At 40.2% G+C, this 9089-nt stretch overlaps 1 non-coding gene across 1 annotated transcript; it reads left to right on the forward strand.

The window, feature by feature from the left end:
• Positions 1-3988: 3988 nt before the first annotated feature.
• On the forward strand, positions 3989-4090 carry LOC143389729 (small nucleolar RNA U13). The gene has a single exon (XR_013090160.1). It is a non-coding gene; the product is annotated as a small nucleolar RNA U13 (small nucleolar RNA).
• Positions 4091-9089: the final 4999 nt, after the last annotated feature.

The raw sequence follows: 9089 nt of genomic DNA on the forward strand, positions 1-9089 counted from the left end.
TAAAATATAAGAGGCGAAGGTCTATCCTTTATTATCCGGGTGCACACAGGAAGGAGGCATTTGGTTCTGGCCCGGGAGATGGGAGCACCTTTCAAGGCCAGCAGGGGGAGGCATGTTCCAAAGGATCAAGTCTTCAAGTCCCTGAGGAGGCTTCCGGGGCAGGGGAGAGCAGCCAGGGTCAGGTCTCCAAATGGATGGGGATTTGAGCCTCCACTTGTGGAAGGAGGGAAGCAGCTGTCAGAGGGAGTGGGGGACATCTTTACTGCATGGAATTGAGAAGAGCTTTGCAAGATCACAAGGGCAGTGAGGTGGTCCCCAGTTGGGGGGAACTCCCCACCTGACCCAAACACTAGTTTTAGACACTTCTTCAAGCCTTCAGTAGCAGCCAGTTACCAGGGGCTGCAACCTTGTCCCTGGCCTGGCTGGCCAGCAGAGCTACCTCATCCCCACCCCTGATTCTGTCCCCTGAGTGTCCAGGGTGTATGCTGGGAACAGGAACACTCTGCCAGGACGAAGAACACTAGAACAGGCCTTAGAGTTAGAGCTAGTGGGACTTCCTAGCATCTTCCCACAGGCCACAGTGGGGGTCTTTGGCCTTTCTGAGACCTCAGACCCTTTGAGCATCCCTGGGAGCATGTGTCACCTGCAGCAATGTGGGCCAGCTGTGGGGCAGAGGGCCCTGGGCGCAGTAAAGAGATCTAGCTCTTGGGGCCTCTTGATGCACCCCCACTGGGAGCACCTGCACCAGGGTCCCCCAGGAGTGGGCGAGGGAGGGGGCCTCTTTCTGAGCCCTGGGGAAACAAACTCTTGTTCCTCCAGATGTATTATTCTAACATTTGACTTTTTACAAATTTATTTAATTTAACAGAATCCAGACATGGAGAAAGTCATCACTGCCCTGATGTTTGGGGGCAGGGTAGAGAGTTATTTTGCCAAATCATTTTGGGTCTTGGTCCATGAAACACATCAATAAAGAGATTGTTTTATAATTACAGACAGGTTATAATGGGAAGACTGGAGTCCCTCTTATTAAAGCTCCCCAGCCTGGGTGTGGCAGAGCACTTACCTAGGTTATGCCAGACCCTGGGTTCAATTGGTGGCTTTGCAATTATGCAGAAACAAGAGGTTAAAAAACTTCCTGAGGCAAATCTAAGGTGGCTGCCCCTGTCTACTGTGTGTTCTGGTAGAACTAGGTGTGCACACATGCACTCCGGCTTAGGTGGGGGACGAACGTGGCTAGCATATGCATCCTTACCTGCCATGTGACAAAATCCTTCACATTCCAGATGGGATGGAATGGGACAGTGTGAGAGTTCATCAGAACATCTATTCAGAATGGTACATCATTTTAAGACTGGTGAATTGCTATTTCTGAAATTTCCCATTTAATATTTTTGGGCTATAATTGATCACTTGTAACTAAAACCATGGAAACTGAAACAGATGGAGGACACATGCATTACTTACCAAACACAGAGCCTTCTTCTGGAACCCTGGCTGGGCTTGGAAGTTGACATTGTTTCCCCAAGATATACTAAAGGTGGACTGTTCAGGGGCTTCTCCTTAGGTAATGGAGGAGGGAGAAAAGTCTGCCCCAATGGGTTTAAAAGACATAGTGAGGATTAAAAATGTATTCAAATAGTTTTTAGTATGAATTTTCTTCCAACCTCCAAATGGATATTTAATAGACATTGAACTGATTAATGACAATTCATTCAAAATGGATAAACTACACACAGAGTGAGATGCCTCCCTGCTACATGGAACTCTCTGGAGTTCCTGTACTCATGCCTCATAGTACCTTTGCTTCATTTTCCTCATGACTCCCATGACTCATGATTTTCCATGACTCCCATCATTTCCAGGAAAACATTCCACTTTAACCTTATTTGTTCAAAATTTCAATCTGAAATTGATTCTTTTTATGTAAATTCATAAAGAAAACTTTAGGTCACCACTGATGTAATAGGTTGGATATACTAATTTTATTTTTTTTATAAACTCTAAAATAAATACATAGTTCTTAGGATGTAAATTTGTTTATGTAACATCTGGGATCACTTTGCAAAATTTACTTAATATGAAAAATCAATCTATTCCACTGAATTTCACCAGAAAATTTGCGTGCATGCACACATGCATGCACACACACACACACACACACACACACACACACACAAACACACAATTTTATTTCTTTTGTGGTATTTATTTTTCAAATAGGCGATTTGTTTTGGAAGTTTCTGCGAAACTCTGTTTCATGGGAGTACAACGTTGTAATGACTTTGGGGTCTTTTCCAGACACATTTTGCCCATTTTCTCCAACAGAGCTGGATCTGTAGCTTGTTTCAAGAGACCACAGTGTACAATCAATGAAGGAAGCTTGCATTGCAATTCCTTAGTGCTCCCAGTGCAAGGGTGATCTATCTGATGAAGGAGAATTGCACACCCCCAGCAGTCCTGCAGGGGAAGTGTGAGTTGTGTTGTTCACCTGTTGGCACATCTGAATGGCATTTTGTGCTAGTTAACAGTTTCACATGCCTTGCTCACTCACAAGCCTCACTTTTTTGCAGGCAAGTGTGGTCACTGTGTCTTCCCCTATTCATCAAGCTGCCTGCATGGCCTCCCTGATGCTGCTCACAGGCACTGGACAAGACACAATCCCTGCCAGGTGGAGTGCCCTGGGATTCTGTGAGGATGTGGAGAACTGGGCCCATAAGCATTAACTGAGTGCCAGTTAGGAGGAGAGGAGACCTCTGGGTTTGTGTGCTCACTCAGTTCAATGATCTGGCACATCATTCAGTACATCACTGTGACCTAGGTGTGCCCCATGTCACCTCCCAAATATGTGTCAAAGTCTGAATTTGTTATTTATATTCTCCAAATTGTTTGTGGGTTAATTGGAATGACTTTTGATATTGCCTGATGATTTTGATACAGATTTTTCAGTGTTTTAGTGTGGAAGAAGCAGGCTACATCACCCACCCTGAGTCTGAAGGCTGTTTCACAAGGTACAGATGACATCCTGGATAAGAGATAATCCAGTGCTTCAGCTCTCCTAGTCAGCAAGTACAGTAACAAGCATAGAGAGATTCTCCAAAAATTAAGTTTATTCTGGAAAAACATTGCAATGAGAACATGCATGTGATAATAAACCATGTGTATAATAAAAGCATGGTGATGCATGCCTGTATTCCCAGGGCCAGGAGGATTGCAAGTTCAAGGCCAACCTCAGCCACTTAGTGAGACCCTAGTAACTAAGACTTAGTTTCCTAATTAAAATTAAAAAGGAATGGGGATGTGACTCAGTGGTAAAAGCCCTCTGGGTTCCATCTCCAGGAAGATTGCATGAAGAATATCAATATTGCATGAATAAACCAATATTCATCAAGAATCCTAAAAGTGTCATTACCTGAGGTTAGGTGGGCAGTTGTTGGACAGTTCTTACAGAAGTGTTTTGTGAGCAAGGTTGTGATGGCTTTGTGCAAGGGGATGGTTCTGGCAGTCTCTTGTAACAGTTCTTGTTAACAGGCAAATGCAGGTGACATTGCCTCCATTACCACCTCCCTGATTAATTTACATTTTGTTCAAGCTTAACCCAAGAGCTAATTCTGACAACTTTAACATAAAGTAAATGAGGAGAGTTAGGGAACCTCTCCCTGTGACTCCATTTTATCACCTGCAAAATGTGGAGGAGAGAAGCTACTTTATTTCAAGGTAATTTTCCCATATTAAGTAAGGTAACATGCAAAGTGTAGAACAGCATTTCTCAGCAGTGGCCCATAAAATGCCAGTCAAAAGCCTACTGAGCTATGATTTTTACACAATATTCAATTTTTAGCCTAAAGTTTTTGGGGTCTCAGGATGTTGTACTTTATCTTGCAAAACAACTTGGATTTCCCTTTTGGAGTTCCAAATTATACAATATTGTAATTTGCCATTCTCATATCACAGTCTTATTTGACATAAATTAACTAACAAAAGCACGATCCCTTGGCTGTTCTTATGTACAATGCATGTTTTAATGCCATTGTGTGAGATTTGCCTCCCTCAAACTTTGTTGCAGTGTGAGCACATTATCAGTCTGATGTGAAAAATGGAGAAGAACTCTCACCTTTACCTTGGCCAACCCTTGTAGGAAGAACACAAATTTTAATAAATGCTATTTGTGGGGAAGCTGTCTTGGTGTATCTTTAATAAGGGTCTGCATCCTACTGGGATGGACCATCAGGTAAGAGGCCCTGGCTCTGGGCAAGTGGTCCTCTTGTGACAAAGGGTAGGGTCAGGCCACTTCATTGCCCTCTTTTGGGGCTCATTAGTATGACACTGAAATGCCCCATTCCGTTTTCCCACTAATGTTCCCTATGAGGACATATTCTTAGGCATGCTCTTCTCTCTGGACCAGAGGACTCCAAATGTATGCTTCAAATGACCACTTTCCACCCAGCCCACAACTCTGCATGTCGACCAAAGAATCTCTAAAAGGTATAGTCAACAAACCAGACTCACTGTTCACTGTTGCCATGGTTTGAACCCTCAGCATCCCCCAAAGAACCAGGTGTTAAAATCTTAATCTGCAGGGTGTCACTATTGGGAATTGGTGTAAACTAAGGAGTGAGGCCTCATGGGAAATTTTGGCTCAGAGGGTGTGCCTTCAAAGGGGATTATAAGATGTCAGTTTCTTTCTTTTTTTCTTTTGACTCAGCATTCAGATGAATAATCTGCTCTGCTATGCACTCCCCACCATGATGTGCCACTTTGCCACAGGCCCTAAGTAGCCAGGCCAACTGACCATGAACTCAAATCCCTGTGAGACAAAATAAACCTTTCTTATTTTTCATAGGTTGATTAACTCAGGTATTTGTTATAGTGGCAGAACAACTATCCCTTGCCTGTCAATCTATGCACAGTATCCCTTTTCTGGGTTGCTTCCTCTCCAAATAGGAGTCACCCTTGACACTTCTTTATTTTGCAAACAATTCCAGAATCCAACCACCATGAATAGTGGAAACCACATTCAAATCTCAGCCATCAAATCTGTCCTGTCTCCTGTTTTCTCTCGTGATCCCCTTTTGCTATGTCTATATGCAGCAGCAGAGTATGTTTTGATCATAGATTCTATACTACAATCATACCAATGGTTACTCATCTTGAGAATTAAAATCCACAGTCCTTACAGTGACATAGACTGCTCTGGTCTGGATAACGTTTGTGTGTTGGAAGCTTGACACCTAGTGTTATGATGTTGGGAGCTGGTGAAACCTTTAAGAAGTGGGGCCTAATGCAAGGTAATTAGCTCATGGGGTTTCATCCTTGGTCTTCCAGAGTGAGTTAGTGCCTGTGAGAGCAAGCTATAATGAGGAGCAAGCCAGGCTGCTGAATACTTCTGGCTTCCTATCTCACCATATGATCTTTCCCTCTCCATGTGCTCCCATCATTGGTGTGGTGGAACCAGAAAGCCTTTACCAGAGCTGAGCAGAAGCAATACCACACCCTTCAATCTCTAGAACTAAAAACTAATAAACCTTTTTTTAAAATAAAGTGTTCAACCTCCAGTATTTTGTTAAAATAACCAAAAAAAAAATGGACTAACAGAATTCCTGAACCTCACGTAGAGAATTAGTTACTCTGCTGGACAATTACCCTATGGAAAGAGAGTTCCTGATAGCCCAAGCCATATTGGATGTTCCAGCTGCAGATTCTATTACCCAGTCCAGATGAGAGCAGCCCAGATTTCTGAGTCATGGCAAATACTCCGTTGTTCTTACTCATGAATTTAGAGCTTTTGGTTGCACAGGAATGGAAGATTGAGACAATACTACTTATAAGAACTGAGGATACTATAAAATGCATAAAAGGAAAAAAATACAATTACTAATCAAAATGCATGTACTAAGACAGGATCAGATGAATTGTTGAGGAAGTTACGTAGGGAAATTAAGAAGAGAAAAACTAATAAATCCTAAAGGAAATTCAACTCATAGAAAGGCTTGTGGTTGCATCCCAAAGGTCTGCATGTGGTGCTCAGCTTCGTGCACTAAAATCGAATGAGATGTGATCAACTATGAGAGCCAGGGCCCAGAAGGTAAACAATGACTGTAATTGGACTACTACAGTATTTCTACACTGAGTATGTGTGCTGATGTGGACTGTTGGAAGCCAGGTGAGACTGTTTCTGGAAGATTTCATCTTGTGGTGATTTGGTGAAAAATGTCCTTTTATCTTTTTCTTTTTTTTGTGAAATATAAGACACAATCAGAAAAAATATTTATCACAAAGTAAATACCTGTGTAATCAGGACCTAATTTGAGAGGATAATATTGCTACTTCCAGGACCTGTCCCTAAAAGTAGCCATTATCCCAATTACGAAAATAACTTCCTTGTTTTCCCTTAGCAACTAAATAGTAGAGTTTCCTTTTGCTGGATTTTGCTCATTTTATATTAATGGAATCACACAGTGAGTGTTCTGGTGTTAGTGCTCACTGCTTAGCTGGTGATCATTCCTACCTAGCACTATTCCTTATGAGTAGATCTGTTATTCATGTACGTTTGGATCATTTTTCAGTTTGGGGCTGTCGCAAGCACTATTGCAATGAATACTATTGTTCATTGTCCCTTGATACACACCTCTGTGCATTCTGTTAAAAATGTAGCCAGGGGTCAATTTGTGGGGTCCTGCCTTATTCACAACTTTGGTATTATTAAATTGTGCCAATCTGTCTTCCCAAGGTTTTTTTTTTTTTTTTCTGTAGTGTGTGATAGTTCTACCAATTCACACCTCACTGAAGTTGAGGGTCTATCTTTTCCATTTTGACCTTTCTGAGATATGCAGACCTAATTCATTGTGATTTTAATTTAATTTTCCTTTATTATCTATTTTTTGGTCCTTTGAAGTCTCCTGCTCAGTTTTCTATTTGGTTGTCATTTTCTTAATTAATTTGTAGAAATCCATTGGATGTTAAACGTGCAACAATACAGTCATGTGCCACTTAATGATAGGGATGTTCAGGGGAATATGTCCTTAGTTGACTCTGTCATTTTGCAAACATCATCAAATATATTTACAGCAACCTAGACCATATGTAGCCTATTATACACTTTGTCTATATGGTGTTTGTTTGTGTTTGTGTGTGGGGGGTGGTGGGTGGTATAGCATATTGCTTTCAGAACCATGAGAAACAAAACAACATAACACAAGATTACATCATGCACAAGAGAAAATAATACTATCAATAGATTTGATAAACTAGGCTTGGTGGTGTACATCTGTAATCCCAGCAGCTTGGGAGGCTGAGGCAGGAGGATCACAAGTTCAAAGCCAGCCTCAGCAACTTATCAGGGTACTAAGCAACTAAGCAAGATTCTATATCAAATTTTTTAAAAGGCTGGGGATATGGTTCAGTGATTAAGTACCCTGGGTTCAATTTTTTGCACCAAAAAAAGATACATGGTAAATGCAAGGTGCATGAGGTGGCTGTCAATCAGTTTGTAGCACAGCATACACTTAGACACTAATTTATTTTAAGTTAAATTCCAAAATAATGATAAAAGCATAACATCATAAATACATAAGCCAACAACAGTCATTTATTATCAATAATTACTGTACATAATTATAGGTGCTCTACTTTTAAATGACTATCGTTGTGGCAGGTTTTGTTTATGTCAGTACTGCCACAGTGTAATGCATGAGCAGTGTATTCTGCTACCATGTTGGGATTCTATGACTGGCTAGAAGAAATTTTCCAGTATAGTTCTATAGTAATACCACTGCATATGTGGTCCATCATTGACCAACATGTCACTAGGGGACACACAACTAGATTTCCTTCTGCTATATGGCTTACCTTTTTCATTTTTCTGGTTTCTTTTCATTACTTGAGGGTGTTAGAATTATTATAGAACAATTTATCAAGACTTCTCCTTTATGGATTTTACTCAATGTTTAGTCTTTCTGTAACTCATGTTATATTTTTAATTTTTTTTTTTAATTTGCTGTAGCTAGTTGTACATGACAGTAGAATGCATTTTGGTACATCATACATAAATAAAGTATGATTTCTCATTGTTCTGTTTGTACATGATGTAGAGTTACACAAGACATGTAATCATATATGTACATAGGGTCATAATATCTTAATCATTCTACTATCCTTCCTAACCCCATACTTCCTCCTTTCTGTCTAATCCAAAGTAAAACTACTCTTACCTAGCTCCTCCACCCAATCACTTATCATGAATTAGCATCCACATATCCAAGAAAACATTTAGCCTTTGGTTCTTTGGGACTGACATCTTGAACTCAGCATAATATTCTACAGCTCCATCCATTTATCTGCAAATGCCATAATTTCATTCTTCATTAAGGGTGAGAAATATTCCATTGTGTGTATGTATTACATTTATTTTATCCATTCATCTGTTGAAAGGCATCTAGGTTGGTTCCATAGTTTAGATATTGTGAATTAAGCTGCCATAAATATTAATGTGACTGCATCACTGTTGTATGCTAATTTTAAGTTCTTTGGGTATAAAATGAAAAGTAGAATAACTGGGTCAAAAGGTGGTTCCATTCCAAGTTTCTTTAGCAGTCTTAATACTGTTTTCCAGAGTGGTTGCACCAATTGGCAGTCTCACCAGCAGCATATGAGTGTATCGTTTTTCCTGACATCTTTGCCAACATTTATTATTGATTTTATTCTTCATGATTGCCATTGTGTCTGGAGAGAGCGGAAACCTCAGTTTAGTTTTGATTTGCACTTCTGTAATTGCTAGAGATGTTGAACATTTTTTATATTTGTTGATTGATTGTATTTCTTTTTCTGTGAATTGTCTGTTCAGTTCCTTTGCCCATTTATTGAGGGTAATTTGTATTTATGGTGTTGAATTTTTTAGGTTCTTTGTATATTCTGGAGATTAATGCTCTATCTGAGGTGCATGTGTTAGAGATTTTCTTCCATTCTTTAGGCTCTCTCTTCATGTTATGAATGATTTTATTTCTTGTGAAGAAGCATTTATGTTTGATTCCATTCCATTTATTGATTCCTGATTTTACTTCTAGTTCTTTAAGGGTGTTGGTAAGAAAGTC

This window comes from Callospermophilus lateralis, unplaced genomic scaffold (genome assembly GCF_048772815.1).
Source record: "Callospermophilus lateralis isolate mCalLat2 unplaced genomic scaffold, mCalLat2.hap1 Scaffold_63, whole genome shotgun sequence".
Classification (NCBI taxonomy): Eukaryota; Metazoa; Chordata; class Mammalia; order Rodentia; family Sciuridae; genus Callospermophilus; species Callospermophilus lateralis.